Genomic DNA, 11,890 nt, shown 5'->3' with positions numbered 1-11,890 from the left:
CCTTATCTAAGTGTGTTGTGCATGATTTTTTTCCGAGGATGGTGAAGTCGTGAAGTCATGTTCACTGGTCTTCACCACCGTGGGAAAAAGCACGTTTAAAACACCAGATGAGACATTTAATAATAACTTGACATTTATATCTGTGATGAGGAAACCACTGGTGATGTTGACAGCAGTGTTTCCTCAGACACTTCCTCTGTTCACACACAGTTACTGAAAACATGTGTAATATTAACCAGGAAGGTTTGGTGATGTGTCTGCAGCATCCACACCAGTGAGAAACTAGAGCCGCATGATTTGGTATTTTAAAAAAGGTCATATTGCTATTATTTTGATGGAAATTGCAAATTTGCAATAAAATTGTGATGATTTGGCTACTGAAATGAGGCACCATAATCTGTGTTGTGATTCGGTCCAGTAGGTGCCAGTCGTATTGGGAGATTTTGGCACCCGATCCTACTGGGTGAGTATGTCAAATGTTTTTGGGTTTTTTTGGCGCTTTTAGCACCACAGGACTGGTGCCATCTGGTTTCAGTTACATTGGAGAGAAGACAGACATCTCTACGGCTGATATCTCCAAAACTGTGCAGCTCACATCAAAACAGTGTAGATGGATAAATAGCACTACAGGCCAGAGGAAAAACACGTATTTTTTTATTTTTATTTTAGTGTGAACTGTCCCTTTAACTGAAGCCTGTGAACATCCACAGGCCTCACTGGACCAGTCTATGCTGCGTAAAGACGAGCTCTCTAAATTCAAACCCGCTCGCGAGGTAAAACAAATCAGAAATGTCCCCAAATTTCTCACTCTTCCTCATCTCATCTTCATCCCTCCTCCTCCTCCTCCTGTCATCCCCACTATGTAGCTGTACAGTACCTATGCATATACTTTTGTTGTTACTTGATGATTATTATTTACTGCATTAGAACTAGATTTGCACTTTTTGAGGATGAGTAAAGACAAGAGCCTGAACACTCTGATGTGACAGTTATTATCGTATTATCGCCCAGACAGATCCACCTCAGGTGCAGATTTTCGCCTACTTTTGAGTGCTTTTGGTGGTCCATATTCACAAGCTTATTCTTGATAATAAAAAAAAAATAGTACCTGCAATGAAAGAAAAACAAGCGGCGTGTGAGAGGTTCGGATATAAGGGATCTTTTTGCAGATTTTATGTGTGAAAGGGAATCAAAAAAGAGCTCGTGGGATGTTATTTCAGTGTCTTTGTATCTTTATCTGTTGATTGTAAATGCCAACAGCAGTTTCATGATTTGCCGATATATTCTCGCGGACGGTTCGTTTCATGAGTAATAAGGTCTTTACAAGCTTAATGTTAATGCTTTGACTCGTCTTTCCTGCTCCTTCAAGTTATTAATAATGAAAGCTTTATCGCTGTCATAGAAAGCAAGTTACTCGACTGAAGTTTACAGTGCTGTTTTATACACCTCAAGCTACATTAACAAAAAAAATATATATATGATGGAGTATTAGAGGCATAATTTAAAAGTAAACTCTTTCCATTTTCCATTACTTTGTATTTTTTCAGTGTTATTATTATACCTGTCATGATTTTTGTGTGTTTTTCGCTGTCTTTGTCCACAATGTCTTTAGCTGTAGTGTCGAGTTGAGAAGGTCCTCTTGCGCTGGAGTAACGTGAGAGTGAGAGAGTTCAAATCCTTTTTGGGGAGGTGTAGAGACGTGAGACATGGGTACCTTGTGTGAATAGAGGACTGTGCATGTGTTTGATGCTTTGTGTAAGTCCGGGCGAAGGACAAAATATTCAGTATTATCAAATAAAAACCACACGTTTGAAAGAACGAAAGCTGCCTGTGTGAGTCATTTGGCGTGGCGTGTTCCAGTATTGGATGAGCTGACATTTGGAGTCGATGGTGGCGCCATCTAATGTTAAATATAGTTTTACCCAAGTTATTACAATTCTTCTTGAGGCAGGAGTGTCAAACTGATGGTCCAGGGGCCATTTTTGGCACCTCTACCAGTTTTCGTGGCATAATCTGTGGTGTTTGACCAAAACAAAGACTAAATCATCAATGCTCAGCTAACCATTTTTACCAGTGTTTGCTGAGTTTGTGTCCAATGCACCCTTAACTAATAGAGCTGGTTTAAAAAAAATCATTTAACCAATTCAGAAAATCCCAAAATCAATCTTCTAATTAATGTAATTTCTCACACGGATGTGTGGCACAGCCTGCAGTTTTTTTTATAATGATTTATTTATTGGTAAAAATGAAGGTACAGATAGCTACAACTTTTTAGTGTTTACATTTTTCAACAATTTTAAATCAAATAAAAAAAACTGAAACAACAAAGTAAGAAAGAAAGAAGAAAAGAAAACAGAGGGTCCAAAAGAAAGGAGATGAACCATGTACTTTATTTCAGCCTGCAATTTTAACCATGTTAGTCTCATGTGACTCTGCTTTGGCTCAAGATCTTGTAGCACGAGATTTCGCTAATTTTAGTGTGTCGTTCAGGTCATTTATAATAAACAGTACATGATTAATATAACTACTTTGGGGTCAATTCTATGCAAGCATTAATATTTTTAATAATTCAGCAAGTTAGATGGTTTCTGGTACAATTTACAGCATTAAAGTTCTCTGAGAATCTCTTTCACATCCAGGTAAAATTGATATTGTAACTGAAATATCCTGAACCGAATTGATACTGAATTGATATTGTGATTCGGTAAATCTGATATGATACCCAGCCCTACTCTCTAATGTATTTTAAAATTTATGGAGACAGCTCTTTGCATTTTTTCTTATGTTGATGTAAATATCTTAGTAATAGAAGCAAAAAAAGGTAAATTTTCAGAGAGGTTGTGTTTTCTTGCAGTACTTGAACGCTGAAGTTGACATTGCAGTTGAAGTTGATAGAAGAAGAAGTTGATGAAATGTGCCTTTAAACCATCAGTTATGTTTCTTTAGAGAATTGTTTTTCCCAACAAGTTCTCCTGATTTGAAGGTGTTAAACAGCTTATACAAAAGCCTCACCCCGTTGTGGCTCTGGTTCACTGAAGTGTTTCCACCCAAACAATTAACACGTTAATCACATCAGCTCATCCTTTGATTCATTAGAAAAAAATCACAATGAGTAAAAAGTAAAATATTTATAAATGAGTGGGTGTGGACGTCAGGATGCTTTCTGTCGCCTCAGGTCAACAATAAAAGCATTTAGTCTGTTTGATTAGAATTTGTTCACGTTTGTTCGTGCTTGTTTGGACGAGAAGGAGCGTCTGTTCTGTCTGTCTTGGGTAACCAGGATTTGAAGCAACAAATCACATCTCTCACGTACTCGATGGTTACTCAACTGATTTCAAACACAAAGAGAGAAGTGTGGGTTTGAGAGAAGTGACAGAGGACAGTCATGCGTCAGACCACTTCACCGTCCCTGAGAAAGAGAGACCTGACCTCTGAGTCCCTTCATGAAAAGCTCAGTTTAGGAAGAAATCCCCTCTGACACCGGATGATCATTACAATCCTGTTTGACATTACTGAGGAGAGAATGAACAGAGATGACAGAACCGCTCGCTCTGGGCTCTGCCTGAACATTTCTCAAATATTTTCCAAGTTGAGTCGATTACCACATCTATTTAAGAGTATTTGTCTGCCCTTCTTCACAGCCTCTCCACTCCGCTCTCGTGTCTGAGGGACGCCCTTCAAACACTGTGGGAAATTAACAGCAGCCAAATGAAAACCAGGTCTGACTGCTTAACATGTCAGTATTACAAATGTCTGGAGGTTACATTTAAAATTCAGTGTAATGAGTAGAAAAAATATGATAATTTTCCCTGAATGCATTATATATTCTAGTGGTTCTATAGATTTTAACTCTAAAAATACAATATTATGAGTTAAATAAGCAAATAAATTACTACAAAACATGGGATACAAACCGTGAACCAGTTGAATAATTCTGTATATTATAAAAACCCATCATGAAATGTTATTTAATCCAGCTTTGTTTGACAAAAACAGAGTTCATAGGTCATTTTGTTAGCATGTTAGCATGCTAATATTTGCAGGTTTTTGCTCATAAATCAAAATTACTGGATGATTGAAATTTTGACCTGATGATGGCACGAGATAAAGATGATTTTCAGTCATCCAGCACTTTGATTTATGACCAAAACCTGCAAATATTAGCTAGCAAATATTATGCTGATATGCTAAACCACAGTGGTAAACATGGTACACATCATTTGCATGTTAGCTCTGTCATTGCTAGTATATTGATATTAGCACATTGTTCAGCCAGTATTGTTAAGTTAAGTAGTTAAATGATCCCCATCTCGAACCAGATACAGCAGTAATAGTAATTTTATAGTAATAATAATCATATAATATAGAATATGGTATAGCTTTGATGCTAATACTTTTGTTATTGTATTTAAATGCAGGAATTTTACTCATAACTGGGTGTTTTTATGGTCTGATGTTACTTTTATTTAAGTAAAAGATGTGACTATTTCTTCCACCACTGGAGGACAGTAAGCATGAGGGCATTAACAGGGAAGATGATCAATTTTTAGATGATTTATTATCAGAATATGTTGAAATATTCTCTATGAAAAGGCAGAAACTGATTTTACCTGATGAAATAAAATCATATCAATTATGTCAATATCAAGTTTGTATCAGTTTGATCCGATGACAGTGAACTTGTCTGATTCCTGGTGTAAATAATTCACACGTTTCCACATAAACACTGTCTCTTGTAGTTGTGATGCCCCCCAGTGGCCACCAGAGGACACAACACTGAGGACTTCAGTCAGAATCAGAGATACAGGTTTACACTACAGCTGGTCCCATTCAACAACAGAGAATGAATGTAATAACAGAAAATAAATAAATAAAAGTCATTGTCAAAGTTGGGGCACCCGATCAAAAAAGTGGACATAAACATTAAACATTTTCTCCATGTTTTATGTGATAACACTTTGACTTTTTGTTGACAAAATTCAAGTCCTCAGCTGCAAAAATGCTCTTTAAGAATAATAATAATAATAATATTATTATTATTATTATTATTATTATTATTATTATTATTATTATTATTATTATTATTATAAACAGTTGGGGATTAATTGCAAAGAGTTTGATCTTTTAAAATATTTATTAATTTAATATATTTTCTCAGATAATTAATAGTAAAAATCAAGGCTCCCTCAAAATACACTTTTGTCCCAGTTCTCAAGAATAAGTGATATATATTTACCTCCACAAATCCCATGTTTTGACAAAGATCCCATGTTTTGACAAAGAGAGGCAGTGCAATAATATTTATGTAGCTTGTTGCATTCTAAGCAAATTCAATGTGTTTAACATACAAATACAAATACATTAACAAGTATCATATACAGGAGAATATAAGGAATAAAATGCAAGAGAATAAACTTTATACAGTAACTAATTATGAGCCTGAGCAGCAACCAAAGGCACAAAAGGGGGGAAAAAAACCTCCTGGTGCATTACTAATGAGGCTGTTAAATATTATACGACTGATATTAATAACGTGGATCATCCATATTATCATGTGAATATCCACATATTTGCCTTCAGCTGATTAAATAAGGAGCACAGTCATTCTCATGAGATGAAACTTATAAACTGTGACAGAAGCAGCTTTCAGAGAAAAAAAAAAAAAAAAACGCCCAAAATTGTTTGAGGTTTCCAGATTAATAACTGCGTTTAACTTTCAGTAACTTGCGGGTCTGACTGTTCTGTGCAGCAAATGACTCAACAATGTTTTCATAATCAGACCTGGATTTTTTTTTTTCTTTTCTTTTATTCAGTCCCTCTGGGTTGCCATGGAAGTGAATTATTCCCAAAATATGTCTCTCTGCAGCACAAGGGTCCATCTTTCTTCAAGGTCCTTTGCCTCCCGTCTCTCTTTCTGTCTCGTCTGTGAAAGATGAAACATGGACTGAACTCAGGATGTTTCAAAAAAAAAAAAAAAAAAACCTATTCAGCGATGATTGCTGCACCTCTTTTGTTAAATTGTCTGGGGAGTTTTACCTTAGTCAATTTCGGGTTGGGTCACCGCAGGATCACCTGACACCTGTGAGGTTTGAAATAGTCTATAGAGCTCACATATGGCAAAATCACCTAAAATACATCCAAACTTTAACCCATATTGTCATAAATCTAACAGCTTCGTTGATTCAGAGTAGAAAAACACGTTTTAAAGGATGCTTTTCTCAGATTGTCGACCGTATACGAACTCAGCGGCCTGAACTTGATGAACTTGAACAAAGGTAGACATAAAGCTGTTCCCCATGTGTCCTACATACAGTATGTGCAGTAAAAAAGAGGCTGCAACAGACTTTCTCAGAGGCTTTGAGAAATAATACCTCTGTCTGAATTGCCATTTCATTTCATTTTATTTTAAATTTCATTTGCGGTGTGAGCAGCTGTTCAGAGGCCTGGAGGTCAGGCTAATATGTTCCCTTGAGAAAACTCAGATCAGTGTTTGACCTCGTCTTTTAACTCTAAATTCCTCTCAACAGGCTCTGTGGCACATTGTCTGTTCTCTAATTAATTTTAGATGAGCTGGCTGCTAAAACTGACATTGACAAATTTAGTGGTTTTGAGGGAAATGTTAAAAAACTGTTGGATTCATCCACGTCCACTAAAAATGGTTTAATACGACTGAAAGTGCTACACAGGGTTCATCATACTAATGCTAGATTAACAAAGATTTATCCAAACGTTGAATCTTTATGCCCTCGACATGTTTTGGTTCTGTCCGAATCTCTGCACTTTCTGGTTAAGTATTTTTAAAGCTTTTAGTGAGATGTTTGAAACACCGAGGCTTGACCCAGACCCACTGTGTGCCCTCTTTGGTTTAACGTCAAGGAAATCTTGTGCCATTTTTCCACATACAGCCCATATGTGGTCATCGCCTTCACTACTCTCCTTGCAGGACATTTGATCCTTTTAAGATGGAAGCATCGTGCTCCTCTGTCCTTTTCTTGTTGGATCAAAGATGTTATGTATTTCTTAAAATGTAAAAAAATAAAGTACACACTCAAAGGCTCCTCTCAGACCTTTACAGACCCCACTCTTGGACCTTTTTCAATTTAATTTCAATTTAATTTTATTTAATTTTTATTTCATTTGCTTCTTCTCACTTATTTATTTTATTTTTGTACCTGTGATCCTCAGAGCAGGAGGGTGGGGTGACAACACACTTCATGAACGTTGCCTCTTTGTATTTAGGAGACAAGTAGATGAACTGAATCAAGTATTCTTCATTGGTACTTTTGTGGGATTAAAAACTGAAAATCAATAAAATATATTTGCAAAAACATACTGGATTCATGATATTCATGTGAACAGATATCCATTCAAGGTTGGGAGGGTTATTTTAAAAATGTATTCCAGTAAGTCCAACTTTTTTTTAACTACAGGATTAGTTGGTTTCACATGAGACCAGAGTGATGCTGTGAGACTCATGAAGTGTTCTAATATGTGCACACATATTTATTTACTTTGAAATGCATTTTAAAATTGTAATCCAGCTAAATAACCCCCCCTTTTTTTACTAAATGTGTAATCTGATTACATTTCTTTTTTACATCCAGAGCATGCAATCACATTACATGTAATCTGTTACTCCCCAAGCCTGTATTCATTGACCCCTCAGGTAACAGTTTTGATGAGCTTTAGTTACTTGGCGCCATTATCAAGGTATAATTTGTTGAGTCTGTTTGGTTTATGATCAAATTCCTGCAGAGGGACTTTGATATTCTCATCATCCTTGTCTCTGTTTAGCGCTAATTATGTTAGCATGTAACATGATAAACTAAGAAGGTGAATATAGTGAACATTATAGGCCTACACACTACACATCATCATGTTAGCATGCTGATGTTAGCATTCAGCTCACTCAAAGCATTGCTGTAAGTACAGCCTTTAGCCCCTAACATATAGAAGTTACCGATTTAACCTCTTTGTACCCCTTATCTGTATTTGTATATTATAAATGAATATCTTATACTTCTTTACTAGTTTGTGAGTAAATGCAGTTTGGAGTGGATGGGAGCTGATGGTTCATTCATGCAACGTCAGCAGAAAAACTGGTGCTAAACTTACAGGCAGACATTTCAGAGGACTTTTTGTTGTGTTGTTGTTGTTGTGTTGGACAAATAGGCTTTCAGTTCAAAGGGACATTCTTTTGGGGACTATCGAGGTTTCTGAATAATGGGCCGTCTGCACAATGGGAAGTTAAATCGTTTACCTTTATTTTTTGTTTATTTGTTTTTTGTTTTTCCACTGGAACTGTATGTTGCATAAAACAATAGACTTAAACTATTCTTTTTTTTAAAAAAAAAAAAAAAAAAGGTCATAAACAACAAGCAGTAATGAGCAAACTGAAGGTGGAGGATGCCGATTCTTGTCCATGAGGAGGAGGAAAGATCCTCACTGCACTTTCTCGCTCTTTTACATGCTGGGCTTTTTTGGTTGTCATGGCAACCCGATGCATTTACTGTAAGAGAGGAGTCAAGGACAGCTGCGAGACAGAGAGAGGAAGCGGGAAAAAAAAGTCTCAGAGGATGGTGGTAATTTTAATTTTTTTTTTTTTTTTTCCCATCAGGACTCTCACAAGTAGAAAATATGCAAATAATATAAACAAGCATCTGAAAGCACTGAAATAATCTGAACCCTGTGATTATGTTTCACACTGTTTCTGACTTGAACAAAGGTTTTGTCTTCGTGGCAGGAGCCACTCATCCTGACAGAGACAACAGATCATGAGATGAGGTTCGGGATAATGATGGTTTCTTATATATCCTGCCAAAAAACATTAATCAGCCCACATCTGACTAAAAGAACTGGTGGCAGATTTCACATTAACACTGTTATTTTCACTGGGGGACTATACTCTTATTTACAATTTTCAAGTTTCAGGTTCACTTGAGAAACATATATACCATAAAGCAATTATGCTTAAGGCACCCAACTGGCCATCAGTGGCCAGGCATTACGGTAATTTTGTGCAATAATTCAACTGTGCAATAAGATACAAGACATTATTATATTTAACCTGTTGTATATAATTTTATATGTGTTTTCTATGAATAGCAAAGAGGAAACATCAAAATCTTGCTATGAAATTTTGTAATAATAAATAAATCTCTAGATTTTGTGCAATAATTCAACTGTGGAATATACAATGCATTTATTTATTTATACTGTACAATTCAACAAACCTATACGCTTATTTATAATATTCTTGCATCTTATACTTACATACTTCTTTATAGACCCCATCTTTCAGCATTATTGTTTTTGTACTGTTTTTCTTTTCAAAATTTCTTATTTTTCTACTATTTTCTACATAAATTGTGTGTTGTCACATAATGCAGGTTTTTACATTTTATTTATTTATTTTTTTGACATTTCCGATTCTGATTTTGATGCTGTTGATTTTGTGTTGTGCATCAGATACAGGGTTGAAATTATATGCAAGCAACAGGCAGTGCAAGACCAAACTCAGATGCATATATCATCTATTTATAGAAACGTCCATTTGTACGTAATTCATCAGCATCACTGCCCCATGAAGTCTGGCGCTGTGGAGACTCTCTCTGCATTTTTCTTTATTCTATATGCAAATTACATATAAGTTGACTGCGACTGCTTATGTCACACCACCCACTCTTTCTCTGTTTTTCAGCACCACCTGCCACCTGTGACGCCTGGTCTCTAGCACTACATATACAGCATATATATGTGCTTTATTTTGTGAGTTTTAATCTCACGAAGCCACAAAATGCACACAAAATAAAATGATAACAGACAAAATATTCCTGGTTGTGACTGGATGAGGTCAAGTGCAGCAGAAAGAGGTCAGCTCTACAGAGAGAGAGGAGGAGAAGAGATTTAATGAGTGAAAGAGAGAAAAGGAAGGTGAAGGTGTGTGAAGTATATTGTGTATCAAAAGAGCTAAATTAAACACAAAGGCAGCCTTGAAGGTCAAAGATATCACACTCACTCACTCACCTAAATAGAACGTGTCCTTTACAGCAAATGCAGTGTATATATAGCTGTGGTTGTAGGTCTATATAGAGTAGTTGCCCCTACACAACGCCTGCAACAGCAACTGTTAGCATTTCTCACATATTTTTACAGCAAGTTGTTATACGGACATATGCATGATAGGAAATGAAGGCCTAGTGATTCTAGCACTGCCAATACTGGATTTAAGGGGTTACTTTTGATATCTGGTTGCCTTCCTCTTCAGCTCTGCCTCAGTGTCCCACCTCCAGTTGTTCTTGGGCCGTCCTGTCTTATGTTTCCCCTGTGGGTTCCAGGTCGGGGCCTGGCATGCACCGCTAGATGTCAGTTTCCTCAAAGTGTGGCCTTCTGGCTGCTGTCTCCCTCTCTCTGCCAGAACTCAACATGCTGCTGATTTTTCTCAGCCACCTGATCTTAAAAATGTGCTTCAAACAGCCCTTGGTGAAGGTCTAGATCTTCTGTAACATCCTTTTTGTCACCGTCCACGTCTCTGATCTGCAGAGGAGGGTGGATTTCACGTTGGAAGTGAAGATTCACACTTTTGTTGTTGTGGCTATTTCCTTAGAGGACCAGATGTTGCTGAGAGTGATGAAGGCGGCTCTGGCTGTGACGTCGTTGTCTGTGCCATCTTGTTTACCGACAATGCTGCCGACATAGATGAAGAAGATGACTTCCTGTCTGGGCTCTCCACCTACTATAACTGGGTTGTTGGTGGAGGTTTTGATCATCATTAGTTTGGTCTTCTTCATGTTTATCCCTGTCCCAAGGAATGTTTACACTCATGCTTACTAAAAGAATGATCATGATTCATTCTCACAGAGCCTGAGTAATCAGAGAGGTGTAGCCTACTATTTTTGACTGAGGACAAAGACATACATCTTTTTAGTTTTCTAAAAAGTTGCATAAACTGTGATTTTTGTTAACATGCAAATCAAATAATTTTGAGCCCTGGGGGTCCCCCTGTTATTTTTGGCACCCTTCTAAGGGGGCCCAGAGCCCAGGTTGGGAACCGATGTTCCAGAGTGTCTTTTAGGAGCCCAGTCGACTTCTCTTCAGCCATCGTCACGTCATATGTGGCTCTGATTGTGCAGCTCAGCATGGTGCAACGGTACAAATAACAAATAGCGGGTTATTTTTCATTAGTGGCGATAAAGAATATGGAATGAATATTAAAAATCTGTGTTTTTTTCTGCTCATGCGAACATCAATTCAAGATGGCTGCTAAATTAGACATTAGCTGACCTTGGAAACAGCACCTGAAAAACAGGTTACAAAAAAATACCACATGGCTGCATGGGAAACTATTTCTTCCATTAGACTAATACTGACATAATTAAAACACCTTATGCAACATATTGGTGCTAAAACCTCTGAAATACTTCATTTTGAAACACCTACATACTTTTTGAATGCAGGACTTTATATAGTTTTATTGCTGTTTTCACTCAAATAAAGGGTGTTAGTATAGCTTTCTACCACTGATATGCAACATAACCTATGTGTGTGTGCATGTCTGTGTGTTTACTCAGCTCTGACTAACCTAAACTGGGCTCTGATATGCATGTGTGGGTGTGAAACAGGAGGATACGAGGTTGTGTGTGTACATTTGTCATCACTTCCAAGAATATACTTTCACAACTGTTCAAAGTGACACAGCAGTGGGTGTGTGTCAGTATACGTGTGTCCTCTTTATGTGATCGCCTCTCTGAAAATCCTCATCATGTATCATAAAGCGACCGGTCTTTTTTTTGTGTGTGTGTGTGAAGTAGTGCAAGTGTGGAGTGGTGTGAGAGGCTGAATTCAGGAGTGAGGTCAAGTATGTGAACAAGAGCGAGGAGGGAGGAGAGAG

Source organism: Lutjanus erythropterus, chromosome 17 (assembly GCF_056507025.1).
Source record: "Lutjanus erythropterus isolate fLutEry1 chromosome 17, fLutEry1.hap2, whole genome shotgun sequence".
Classification (NCBI taxonomy): Eukaryota; Metazoa; Chordata; class Actinopteri; order Lutjaniformes; family Lutjanidae; genus Lutjanus; species Lutjanus erythropterus.
Note: the sequence above shows the minus strand (reverse complement) of the source record.